Genomic DNA, 12,553 nt, shown 5'->3' on the forward strand with positions numbered 1-12,553 from the left:
TCCCAGGCTGCTCCAAGCCCTGTCCAACCTGGCCTTGGGCACATCCAGGGATCCAGGGGCAGCCACAGCTTCTCTGGGCACCCTGTGCCAGGGCCTGCCCACCCTCACAGGGAACAATTCCTTCCCAATATCCCATCCCTGCCCTCTGGCAGTTTAAGTCCATTCCCCCTTGTCCCTGCCCATGGAAAAAGTTGCTCTCCCTCTTTTTCACAAGCAAGAAGTTGAATCTTTGGAAGAGCCTTTTGGGATTATCAGGTGCTGAGCTTTGGGGATCCATGTAAGTATTTTATATTTGCAGTAATTCCTTGTTTAGCTGTGCAGGGATGGGGAGCAGGTCTCTGTTCTGCCTGATCTGTCCTACCCAAGTGTCACTTGATTGCTCATTTGTCCCCAGTTCTGTGTCCTGACAGCAAGGAGCTGTCCATGTCCTTTTTCCAGCCACCCTTAATTCTCGGGGTCTGTGGTGTCGAGGTGACCCCAAGAATGTAAAATTCTTTTTCTCCCAGCCCGTGCAGCCAAAGGAGTCAGAATGTGTAGGATCAGCTTCTCAAGGTTGTTTATTTTTCCTTATCTAGAACATTCTTTCTCTGACCTGCTGAGCTCTCTCTAGCATTGAGGCCGTGGCATTCTGTCTGCCCTCAGGGTTTACATTTTATACCAAAAACTACTTGTACTATGTTTACAATAACGTGCCAAAATCTATCATTCATGTTGGACAGTGTGTCTCTACCTTAAACCAATAGAAAAGTGTCACCATCACAGCAAGACATGGAGGACAAGGAGAAGGAGAAGAAGGTCAGGACATGTCCAGATCCCTCCATCTTGTCCCCTTGAATCCCTTAGTTTAAAACCCAAAAATTCTACTTTTTCACCCTGTGTTAATTCAACTACCACACTACTCAAACCCCTGTGGCTTGTAATTCCTCATATAAAATTGACAGCTTTTTCCACAGGCTAAAATCGAAGCCACAGATGTTTTTGACTTCGTGCCAAGGTCTCTGAGCCCCCTGCCAGGGTCTGGAGACATCCAGGGCAGCCAGAGGGATGTCCTGGCCTCTGACACTTAATGTTACAATTCATTTCAATCCCATTCAAACCCTCGTCTGTCACCTCCAAGAGGAACTATCACACCTCTGCACCTTCCTTCACTCCTCTACAAACCCTCCCCAAAAATTCCTAACAAGGGGTGATCAGGATGAACCAAAACCCATCAGAGCATTCCCAGGGAGGAGCTGGAGGACCTCATGTAGCACGTGGGCAGCCTCTGATCCCTTACATAACCACTGGCACTGCTTGTTTTTCTTTTCTTTCCCCACTTTTATTTTGTGTGCGCGCTTCTCCCGCGCTCGCTGCTCCTAAAGCCGCTTAGAATGGCGCTAAACCCCGGCTTAGCCAGATGCTGCTCTGGTCCTGGGGTCACTCACTGAGCACTTTCCTTGCAAGAAAAAGCCTCCCCCCTCCTCCCAGCATCCCAAAAGGATGAGACTGGCTCCACCACCCCCTTCTCCATGTGCTCACCCACCACCTCTGGCACTGAAGGGCTTTTTTTCCCCTCTTGCTGTACCAGATTCAGCATTTTCCTGTATTTTCCCCCTGCATGGTGACTCTGATTTGGGACCTGCTGCCCGTGAGATGCTCAGGTGGCCTCGTCAAAGGGTTGGCCAAGGTCTTGGTCATCCTCAGAAACACCAGCCTGCCAAATCCCCCCCAAAAAAATAAATCCCAAACTCGCAGAGGTACGTGGCAGCACAGGCTGAGCGTGGGGATGGGTGTGCAGGAGGCACTCAAGTCCTTTACAAGGTCCTGGATGTTTTTCTGACTTAGTTTCATCTTGCCAGGGAATTTTTCATAAATGTGTCCTGCTCTTGCTGTGTGCCACATTGTCCTCTAAAACCTCTGTTGTGTTATTTGTGTGCAAACACACTCAACAGGTGCACACACACACCTTTTCTGTGAAATGCCACCTGCTGAACTCCCCTTGCTCAGGCAGATCAGGAGTTTTGGGGCCTCACTGAAACCTCTTTGCTCTGCAGGGTGACTGTGTAGAAGCCCTGCTCTATCCAGGTCTTTTTTATCAATGCCTGTGTCTTTTTTTTGGAAAGGAAATTAATTTTTGTGGGCCCTGGAACAAAAGCAGTACCTGGGCTTGGTATCTTCTCCAGAGGAGCCCGACCAGTTTGCTGCTTCTGGGAAAATCATGGAATCTCCTGAGCTGGAAGGGACCCACAAGGATCATCAGTCCAACTCCTGGCCCTGCGCAGGACAATCCCAAAAATCAAACCTTGTGCCTGAGAGAATTATCCAAATGTCTCTTGAACACAGGCACAACGAGGAGCTGGGAGTGGGGCAGGACGTTTTAAAGCCTTCCCAAATTGCTGCAGCTTCTCCAGGCCAGTTTCAGACCCTTCATCCCCCAGACCAGTCCCAGAGTGGTGGCTCCAAGGGCTCAGCTCAGAGGCAGCTTTTCCCTTTGTGATGCTAAACATCAAGGAAGGGATAATCAAATTATATCCACATGAGTGCACAGAGCACCCCAGCGATTCATCCTTTGTCCCTTCAGGAGGGCCACTGGACCTCTCAGAGAGGCCAAACATCCTCTGGACACTGACCAGGGAGGTGGGAGGGTTGATTTGGCCACCTTGGGGTGCCTTTTTTGAGCACTCCTGTATCTGCTCACCTGCTTCCCACCATGACAGTGATGTCTCCCCCAGCTCCTTCACCTCTCTGTGGAGTTTTTGGGGCGCTGTGTCAGAATCTGTGGTATTGATGTTTCCAAGATTGTAGAAAGTCTCTGTCTGTCAGTCCCACTGCCAAAGAAGGAGCCATAATTGGTCTGTGCTGGTTTCAAGGTTGTTTATTCTGTTTATCTCTAACATGTTCTGCTGCCCTGCCGCAGCTCTGTCCTGCAGGGCAGCGTGTGGGGCTCTGCCCTCAGTGGGATGGTACAAACATTAAATACCACAAACTACCTGTGCTGGATTTACAATAACGTGCCAATATCTGTCACCTACGTTGAACAGTGTGTCCCCAGCCTAAACCAACAGAAAAATGCCAACACCACAGTGAAACATGGAGGGCATGAAGGAGGAGAAAAAGGACAAGACACACCCAATTTCCTCCATCTTGTCCCCTTTGGACCCCTTATCTAGAATCCTAAAATTTTACTTTTGCACTTGTGCCAGACTTAATTATCACTTATATCAAACACTCAGAGGTGGTAATTCATCCTGTAAGATTGAAAACTCTTTTCCATGGACAGAGATCACAGACAGTGTCTCTGGGGGCTCTGTCCAGGGGGGTTCCTGACCCCTGCCAGGGTCCCAGACCTGCCAGCCTGGATTCCCACAGTGCTGCAGCCCACCCTGAGCTCTCTGCCTCCTCTGGAGTGTCCCCCCCGTGCACCCCCAGGGTGTTCCAGGGCACAGCCAGGAGGAAGCAGCTGCTTCCAGCCGGGGCTTAGGCAATGATGGGATGAATCAGCAGCACATCTGGGCGCCTGATGAGGCTGCACAGTCACATTTTCCCCTCCATCCCAGCCCGATGAGCTCTTAAACCCCGGGAAGGCAGCGAGCCAGGCCGGGCTGCCTGGCTGGGAAGCGGGAGGGAGAGGAAGCCGGGCTGGCTTTGCCTTGCAGGGGAAATGTTAAACGCTGCCATCAAATAACTGGGTCATGTCCCTGTGTCTGCCTGAGCCGGGGTGAGAAATCAGGGCTGTGTTCTCACGCTGCTTTTCAGCTTCCCTGTGCCCTGGACTTGGCTCCCCTCGTCCTGCTCCTGGCTCCAGGCTTTGAGGCAGAGCGATGCTCCCGAGCACAGGGCTGGGATTTATGGGGCCAGGTCAAGGCCAGGGCAAGCTCAGGGTGAGCAGAAGGAGCTGGGAGGCTGAGGATGGATAAGGAGAGGCTGGGGAGAGAGGAAAATCTGGGGATGGAAAAGGGGAGGTTGGGAAGAGAGAAGGAGAGGCTGGGAATGGAGAAAGAAAGGATGGGGATGGAGAGGGGGGAGGATAGGGATGAATAAAGGAGGTTGGAGGTGAAGAAAAGGAGGATGGTGATGGAGAAATAGAGGGAATGGAGAAAGAAAGGATGGGGATGGAGAGGGGGAAGATGGGGATGAATAAAGGAAGTGGGAGGTGAAGAAAGGGAGGATGGTGATGGAGAAATAGAGGCTGGGAATTGAGAAAGAAAGGATGGGGATGGAGGGGGGAGGATGGGAATGAATAAAGGAGGTTGGAGGTGAAGAAAGGGAGGATGGTGATGGAGAAATAGAGGCTGGGTATGGAGAAAAAGAGGATGAGAGTGGATAAAGGAAGATGGGAATGGGGAAAGGGAGGATGGGGATGGAGAAGGAGAGTTTGAACCATGAGGAGCTGCAGAAGGACTGAACAACCTCAACCACTGGGTGTATTTCCACCAGCCCATCACCCCAATCCACAAGGCAGCTGAATCCCTGTCCCAAAAATGCTCCTGCCCAGGACACAACCCCATCGGAGGGAGGAAATTCTCCCCCAACAAGTCCCTGGAACCTTTTCCCCAGCCCATTTCCCACCCCCTGCTGCACACCCCAGACCTCTGGGACCCCTCAGCCCACCCAGCCCCGAGCTGGGGGGTGGATGGGGGATCCGGGTGCTGCTGTGGCTGCGGGAGGGGCAGCGGCTGGCGGGGGCTGGCGTGTCCCCGCTGGCACAGCCGGGTGTCACCGCGCATCACCGTGTGCACATCACCATGCGGGCAGAGCATCCCTCCCCCAGCACCCCCCTCCTTCCCCCTGGGCCTTCCCCGGCCCCAAATTCAGGTTTTTCCCAGGATGGGGGGAGAAAAGGAGGCAGGGTGACACGGAGGGAGGGGTTTCACTGCTGGAATAAAGCCCAGTTTGCCTCCTGCGGATGTAATTTCCTCTCCTGACCCCTCGGTTCTCTTCTGGAAGAAATGGGAGATCAGGTGCAAAATCATGAGGTCTCGGCCAGAAGGGAAAAGGAGTGTGTGGATCCCACGCAGCTGTGCTACAGCCAGCCACTTCCACATGAAAAAAACAAAAACAAACCAACAAAACAAAACAAAACAAAACAAAACAAAACAAAACCACAAAAAACTCTAAAAAATTTAAAACAATAAAAATAAAAATAAAAATAAAAATAAAAATAAAAATAAAAATAAAAATAAAAATAAAAATAAAAATAAAAATAAAAATGAAAATAAAAATAAAAATAAAAATAAAAATAAAAATAAAAATAAAAATAAAAATAAAAATCCCCAAAAACACCAAAAAACCACACCCCAAAAAACCCCAAAAAAACCAAAACAAAACAAAACAAACAAAAAAAAAAAAAACAAACAAAAAAAACACCCAAAAAAAAACCCAAACAAAAAAATACACCCCAAAAACCCCAAAAACCAAACAAAACAAAACAAAAACCCAAAAAAATCAGAACAGAACCAAAAAAAACCCCACAAAAATACCCAAAAAAAGCACAAAAAAACCAACCAAACAAACAAAAAAACCACCCCAAAACCCATCAAAAAACAAAAAAAAAAAAAATTCCAAAACCAAAACAAAAAAACCAAACAAAAAAACCCCAACAACAAAAAAAACCCACAATACTTTTCCAAGGAAAACCAGGAATCTGGGGAGATGTGCCTGCAAATGGAGCGCTGATTCCTTCGGGCTGTGCATCCCAGAGGTGAAAGTCTGGTCTTTCCCCTCTGCTGAGAGGCACCAATGAGCCCAAATTTTGTCCTTGGACCTTTCCCAGCAGGATTTGGCATCTGTGAGTTTGTGAATTATTGCCCTGAGCTGCCTCATTCATCCTGTCATAGCAGTGGGTGATGGAGAGAAGGGGACACCAATGGGACACCCCCGTGCTCCCATTTGATCTATTTATCAATCAATCAATAATCAATGGTGGATCCAACACAGCTCAGCCACCCCCATCCTCCTCTCCCTCAAACCAGAGAAGGAAGGAGAATTTCTCCAGCTAACTCAGGTCACGGCCTGCCCTGCTTTTCCCATGCCATTTCCAAATTATTATCTTTGAAGTGTTGCCCTTGCAATTTAGAAGTCAAAAAAGGCAGCAAAAACCTCGTGCACAGGGCAGGGAGTTTGAGCTCGGTCTCATTAACCAGCAAACCACAACGAGCCACGACGTCTTTGTCAGGGTTTGCCGTGACAAATCCAACACTCAGCTCCCAAATTATCCAATTGCTGCTAATTCCCATCAATAATTCAATTATGGTGGTTGCACACGGGATTCTGAGCCTCTCCTGTGCTCGCTCCTCCTCGGGATCATTGAGATAAGTCACCAGCATGGCAGATTTTTTGCTGCAGGGGTGAGGGTGGCAGGGTGGCCTGGTTGGTGCTGTTCTCAAACCTCACACAACCACCTCCAGAAGCACTGCTGGGTCAGAGAAACCCCTCTGATTTTAGTCAGGCCCTCACAGGCCGGTTTTGGATGTTTTTAGGGTGAAACCACATGGTTGCAAAAGGCTTGGGTGAAATCTGGTGGCCTGACCGGTTGCCACACCAGCAATGCTCATCTGGCCATTGGGAAATGTGCTGTTTCAGCTAAAATCAGCTGAAAAGGGCAAAAAAAAGCTCCAGGACAAGCCTGCCAAGGCCTTCCAGGACCTTAGCCCTTGTCTTGCGTAGCTAAATAAGGAGCATGACCTAAAGGCAGTGGCCACACCTTATTTTTGTGCTGCAGGGGGTAAAGGCAGTGCTGTGATGTGTTATCCTTGAGTCTTCCCTCGAGCCTGCCCTGAAAAGGGAAATTTAGATGGGAATAAATGGGAATAAATTCTTCCCTGTGAGGGTGGGGAGGCTCTGGGTTGCCTGAGGTTGAGAGGCTGAGGCTGAGAGAGGCTGAGGCTGCCCCTGGATCCCTGGAAGTGCCCAAGGCCAGGCTGGACAGCGCTTGGAGCAGCCTGGGATGGTGGGAGGTGTCCCTGCCCAAGGTAGGGGTGGGATGGGATGGGATTTAAGATTCCTTCCAACACAAACCATTCCATGAGCCCTGCATCCTCCTGCAGCACCCCTGGGTCCATCCCACCCTGCATGCTCTCCATCCAGCTCTTGGAGGCCACTTGACCTCCACTTTCCTCTTGGTCCCAGAAGGATGCAGACAACAAAACAACAAATATTCACTGTGTTCCTACAGGATTTTCCTAAGACCCCAAACATTAAGGGACATTTAGCATCCTTTGAATGCTAAACAACAAAGCTCTGGTTTTCTTCCTTTTTCATCTTCTTTTGAATATTATTCCTTCCATTCCCATCACCAGATCTTTTGCACAGTGGGGTAAGCTCCCATTTCCAGGCATCCCTTCCTAAAAAAACCTCAGGCTGCTGGTCCAGAGGATGGCCAGAGCAGGGAGGGCTGGGGAGGCAGAGCAGGGAGGTTTGTCCCTGAGCTGGCTTGGAGGAGGATAAAACACTGCTGCAGTGTGAGGTAATGGCAAGGAGAGAATTCTTTTTTTTTTTTTTTGAGCTTGTCAGCAGGAAGCATATGGCTGCTGCTGAGCTCCCAGGCTTATTTAGGATTTAGTGGCTATTTGATCTATTTTAATCCAGATGTTCAGCTCATCACATAATGAGATCCCACCAGAGGAACTGTGATGCCTTCCAGAGAACCCAGTCCCCAAACTGCACTGGGGAGAAGGAGCAGCCCCACCAAGGCTGAGCATCCCAGGGGAGCTCGTGGTTCCCACTGGGATGACATCAACACGCCAATGTTGGGAGTCCAGGCTGCTGCCCACGTCCTTCTGGCATCCAAGCTAAGCAGTTTCTAAAATTTGAAATTTTAATCTTCAAGCATTTGGATATTTTGAAGGGTTTCACCAAAGATGGGATGTGTTTCCCTCCAGCCTCCTTCTCCCTGGGTCATGGGTCCTTCACCTGGACACAGGCACCATTTCTTCTCCTTATTTGGGTTTCTCCTCCTTATTTTGGTTTCTCCTCACCTGGATTTTGGTGTTTGTGCATGTGGAATGTGTCAGCTCCCACTGCAGCCTGTGGATGTGGATGGAAATCCAGGCTGGAGCCAGTTGCCTGCTCATAATCACAGAATTCACAGAACTTACAGAATCACTGGGTTGGAAGAGACCTTCAAGATCATCGAGTCCAAACCATCCTCAACACCTCACCTAAACCCTGGCACCCAGTGCCACATCCAGGTTTGTTTTAAACACATCCAGGGATGGGGACTCCAGCATTCCAGAAATTTATCACTTTTTTTTCCTAATACCCAACCTGTATTTCCTTTGGTGCAGTTTGAGGCTGTGTCTTCTGGTTCTGTCAGTGCTGCCTGGAGAAAGAGCCCAACCCCACCTGAGCACAGCCACCTTTCAGGAGCTGTAGAGGGTGACAAGGTCACCCCTGAGTCTCCTTTTCTCCAGGCTGAACACCCCCAGATCCCTCAGCTGTTCCTCACAGGATTTTTGTGTTCCCAGCCCTCACCAGCCTTGTTGCCCTCCTCAATCACCACCAGAGAAGCATCCCTGACTGCTTTCCAGGAGAAATTATGGTTGGTTTGGAACAGTAAATTTCTCTGACTTTGAAGCTGACTCCCACCCCAGAAGGTGACAAAACCACATCTCATCCTACCAGGGTGACTCCCAAACCCCGCTGTCACCTCTGCAGGATTTACACGGAGATTTAAAAGTTTATCAAGATTAAAAAAGGCTTTTCCCAGGTGCAACACTGACCCTGGCCAGGTCTGAGGCTGGGGCAGGGATTGGGTGTGTCAGGATGTGGGTGGGCTGGGACAGGAGCCGTGTGGATTTTTGGTTGGCACTGGACCACGGGAGGATGGAGGTGATGAATGTGTCCTGCCTGCAGCTTCCTGCCCTGCTCCCTCCTCTCCTGCTTCATCTCCAGGTCTCCTTGGGAGGACAAATTGTACGGAAACATCCTTTGGAGTGCCAGCACTCGGCATCCAGCCCTCCATCAGCTGCAAGAAAGAACTTTTGGCACCTCTCCACGTCGGACACTGTGCCTTTCCCAAATAGGGAAGCACACAGGGAAGGAGGGGCCTGCAGGGGACTCAGTTTGGGGACACAAAAAAGGCTGGGAGTGCCTCAGCTGTGCACTTCCCATCCCTGGAAGTGTCCAAGGCCAGATTGGACAGGGCTTGGAGCAACTTGGGATGGTGGAAGGCACCCCTTACCGTGGCAGGGGGTGGGAATGGGATGGGCTTCAAGGTTGTTTCCACCCCAAACCAGTCTGGGATTCTGGGATTCTGGGATTCTGGGAATCCATGGTGTCCCCAGACCCCTGGAGGGTCATGCCAGGCTGCCCTTTGCTGCAGGGGAGCAGTTTGGTCCTTCAGGACACCCCACATTGATGCAGGACAGCACTGGTTTCCCCTGGGGGTGATGCCCCAGGACCAGCCCTGGCTTTGGAGATGGAGGAGCTGCACCTCAAGCTGTGTTTGGTAGATCACAGAACCATGGAGCCTCCTGAGCTGGAAGGAACCCACCAGAATTACTGATCCAGCTCCTGTCCCTGCACAGACACCCCAAATCCCACCCTGTGCATCCCTGGGAGCGTTGTCCAAACTCTCCTGGAGCTTTGGCAGATTTGGGGCTCTGCCCATTCCCTGGGGAGCCTGGGCAGTGCCCAGCACCCTCTGGGGGAAGAACTCTTCCCTGCTACCCAGCCTTTCAAACAACCAACCCAAAGGATTTCAGGGGATCCTGCCTGGCTGTGATCACAGTTTCCCCACAGTTTTCCCACCCACAGCTCTCCCCCTCCTCACCACATGGTAACTGAGCTCTCCACGAATCTTTCCGAGCAGAGGGCACTTAAAAGGTAAAAAAAAAAGCCCTGAATATCTTGACATTTAATTAAAGAGATGTGAGTGGTTCATGGGGGATGCAGAGTGCACAGCACCAAGCCAGCAGATGCCCTTGAAGGAGCCTGGATGTGCTGGGCTTGGGAGCAGGGGGAGGAGGATGGGAAACCCATTTCAATTAAGATGCTGAGGCATGAAAGCCCTCTTGGCCTCATTCCTCTTCGCACTAATGACCCTGGATTCCCCTCCTCCATCCCAGGTGGCTGCTGGGAGGTTTTGGCACTGCAGATCCTTGGGAGAGAGGCAGGAGGAGAGGGATGGTGCCTGCCTGTGGCAGGGCTGTGGAACCCCACTGTCTTTAAGGTCTTTTCCAAGCCAGACAAGTCTGTGATTCTGGGATTGGTTCCCTAGTGGAGGACCAGCTTTGTTCTTTGGTGGTCCTGGTGCCAGGCAGTCAATGCAGGAATGACCATCCCCAGTCTGGGGTTTGCTCCAGGGCTTGTGTTTTCAGGGAAAACCCCACAAATGTGGGGTCGTTTTTTCCTTTTTGTCACCTCCTGCAGGTAAACTCGGAGTAGCAAAAGCACCTCTACCCTTATTGAGAAGGAAAGGTTGTGGCAAACTGTCCCTTTAATGTATTTCTTGCTGGATTCAGGACAGCCCATTGGGGTGAGGCTGGCAGGTGCTTCAGCATCCTTCCCCCAGTTCCTGAGCTGAGAGGAGAAAGGAGGAGCAGCTCCCAGAGACATGAAACCACAGCCCTGGACCTGCCTGACCCCTCTGACAGCAGCACTCCCTGCTTCTGCACCAGCTGGGGTGGGTTTTGCAGGTGCCAGGTTGTGGGAATCCAGGGCTTCCCTCTGGCTGCCCTGGCAGGTCTGGGACCCTGGCAGGGGTCAGGAACCCCCCTGGACAGAGCCCCCAGAGACACTGTCTGTGATCTCTGTCCATAGAAAAAAAGTTTTCAATCTTCCAAAATGAATTACAAGCTCTAAGTATTTAATATAAGTAATAATTAAGTATAGCACAAGTGCAAAAATAAAATTTTAAAATTTTAAATTAGAAGTTCAAAAGAAACAAAATAAAAAAAATTTAAGTGTGTTTTGTCCTTTTTCTCCTTCTTCATACCCTCCATATTTCACTATAGTGTTAGCATTTTTCTATTAGTTTAGGCTAAAAACACACTATTCAACATAAATAATAAATATTAACACAGTATTATAAATATAACACACATAATTTCTAATATATAATGTTTGTAACATCCCACTGAGGGCAGAGCCCCACACGCTGCCCTGCAAAACAAACCTACAGCAGGGCAGCAAAACATATTATAAACAAGCAAACATAAACAACCTTAAAAACCGACACAAACAAATTATGACTTCTTCTTTAGCAACAGAACAGAAAGACAGAGACTTTTTACAATCTCAGAATCATCAATACCACAGATTCCAACAATTATAATCCTTCAAAGGCCCCGTTTTCTCAGGAATTGCTGGTGTTCCCCATCAGTGCCGGGTGCACCCCTGGAAGAAAAGAGGGCGAGCTGCCTTGGATGTGTCTCTGGTTTGGTCCCAGGGTCAGATGAGGTGACACTGGAGGTGGGATCCTGCTGGATCAGGCCCTCCCCGAGCTCCAGCAGGATTTCAGCAGAGCTTCTGCCAGGCTTTTAATAGTGGACTCCTTCCCCCAGCCGCCCCCGAGCATGGCACGTGCAGATCATCAGCTCAAAGCCTGGTGTGGGCAGGCAGCCCACGGTTGTTTCTCTAAATAAACCTTCCCCTCCTTGGCTGACTCTCCATCTCCCTGCAACGGGATGGATTTTATTCCTTGGGTTGGCAGCGGGGCCTGGGAGGCCTCTGGAGCTTCCTCAGCACCAGCCTGGCTCCCTGCAAGGGACCTGCAGCTCCTCGCTGGCCCTGGAGTCATCTCCTGCCTCTTCCCCACTGCCAGGGAAATGCAGTGGGGACACAGCGTGCCCTGACAAATGCTGGAAGATGAGAAAACTCTTGATCAGGCAAAATGTTGCCATGGGGCTCTGATAAAGTGAGAAATGCCCCGAGGCTGCGAGTTACCAGCACGATGCTGCTCCCAAATTCTCTTTGGCAGTGGCTGGACCCCCCTCAGCCCCCCAAAAACCCAGGGCAAGGAAGGTGTGAGCAGCCAGAGGATGCTGGGGGGATCCCCTCAGCACAGGGATCATGATGCCAGCAGCACTGAGGCAATTTGCTGCCTGACCCCAGCTCCAGGATGAGATCTGTCATGCTTGGCTTGACCTGTTGGCCGAATCATCATTACATGGGGAACGTTGTTTTTTGTTTTTTTTTATTTTCAGCTGTGTAAAAACAAGGGAACGGGGGAGGAGGGAGAGGGACGGTGCCAGGCTGTGTCCTCTCCTCTCCTCACGTGTCCCTCACCGTGCTCAGGCCACATGGAGCACGTGGGACCTGGTGGAGCATCAGGAAGAGCTTTAAGGAGGGGGTTGCTGCAGCCCCTCGTGCTGGTCTGGATTTTGGGTGGGTCCCTGGTGCCCTGCAGGGACCAGGTTTTGCTCCTCCACCCCAGAACCATCTGGGGCTGTTTCCTTGAGGAGGCACAATCCGATCCCCCCACTCTGGTCTCCCTGCCGTGCGTTTCTTACAGTTCCTCGTGCCAAAATCATGCATTCCATGGGCTCAGAGGGCAGAGTGAGCACAAGGAATGACTCATTTTGGGGAAGGGAGGGCAGACCAGAGTCACCTTTGCCTTCATGTCTTAACCCAG

This window comes from Taeniopygia guttata, chromosome 4 (genome assembly GCF_048771995.1).
Source record: "Taeniopygia guttata chromosome 4, bTaeGut7.mat, whole genome shotgun sequence".
Lineage (NCBI taxonomy): Eukaryota > Metazoa > Chordata > Aves > Passeriformes > Estrildidae > Taeniopygia > Taeniopygia guttata.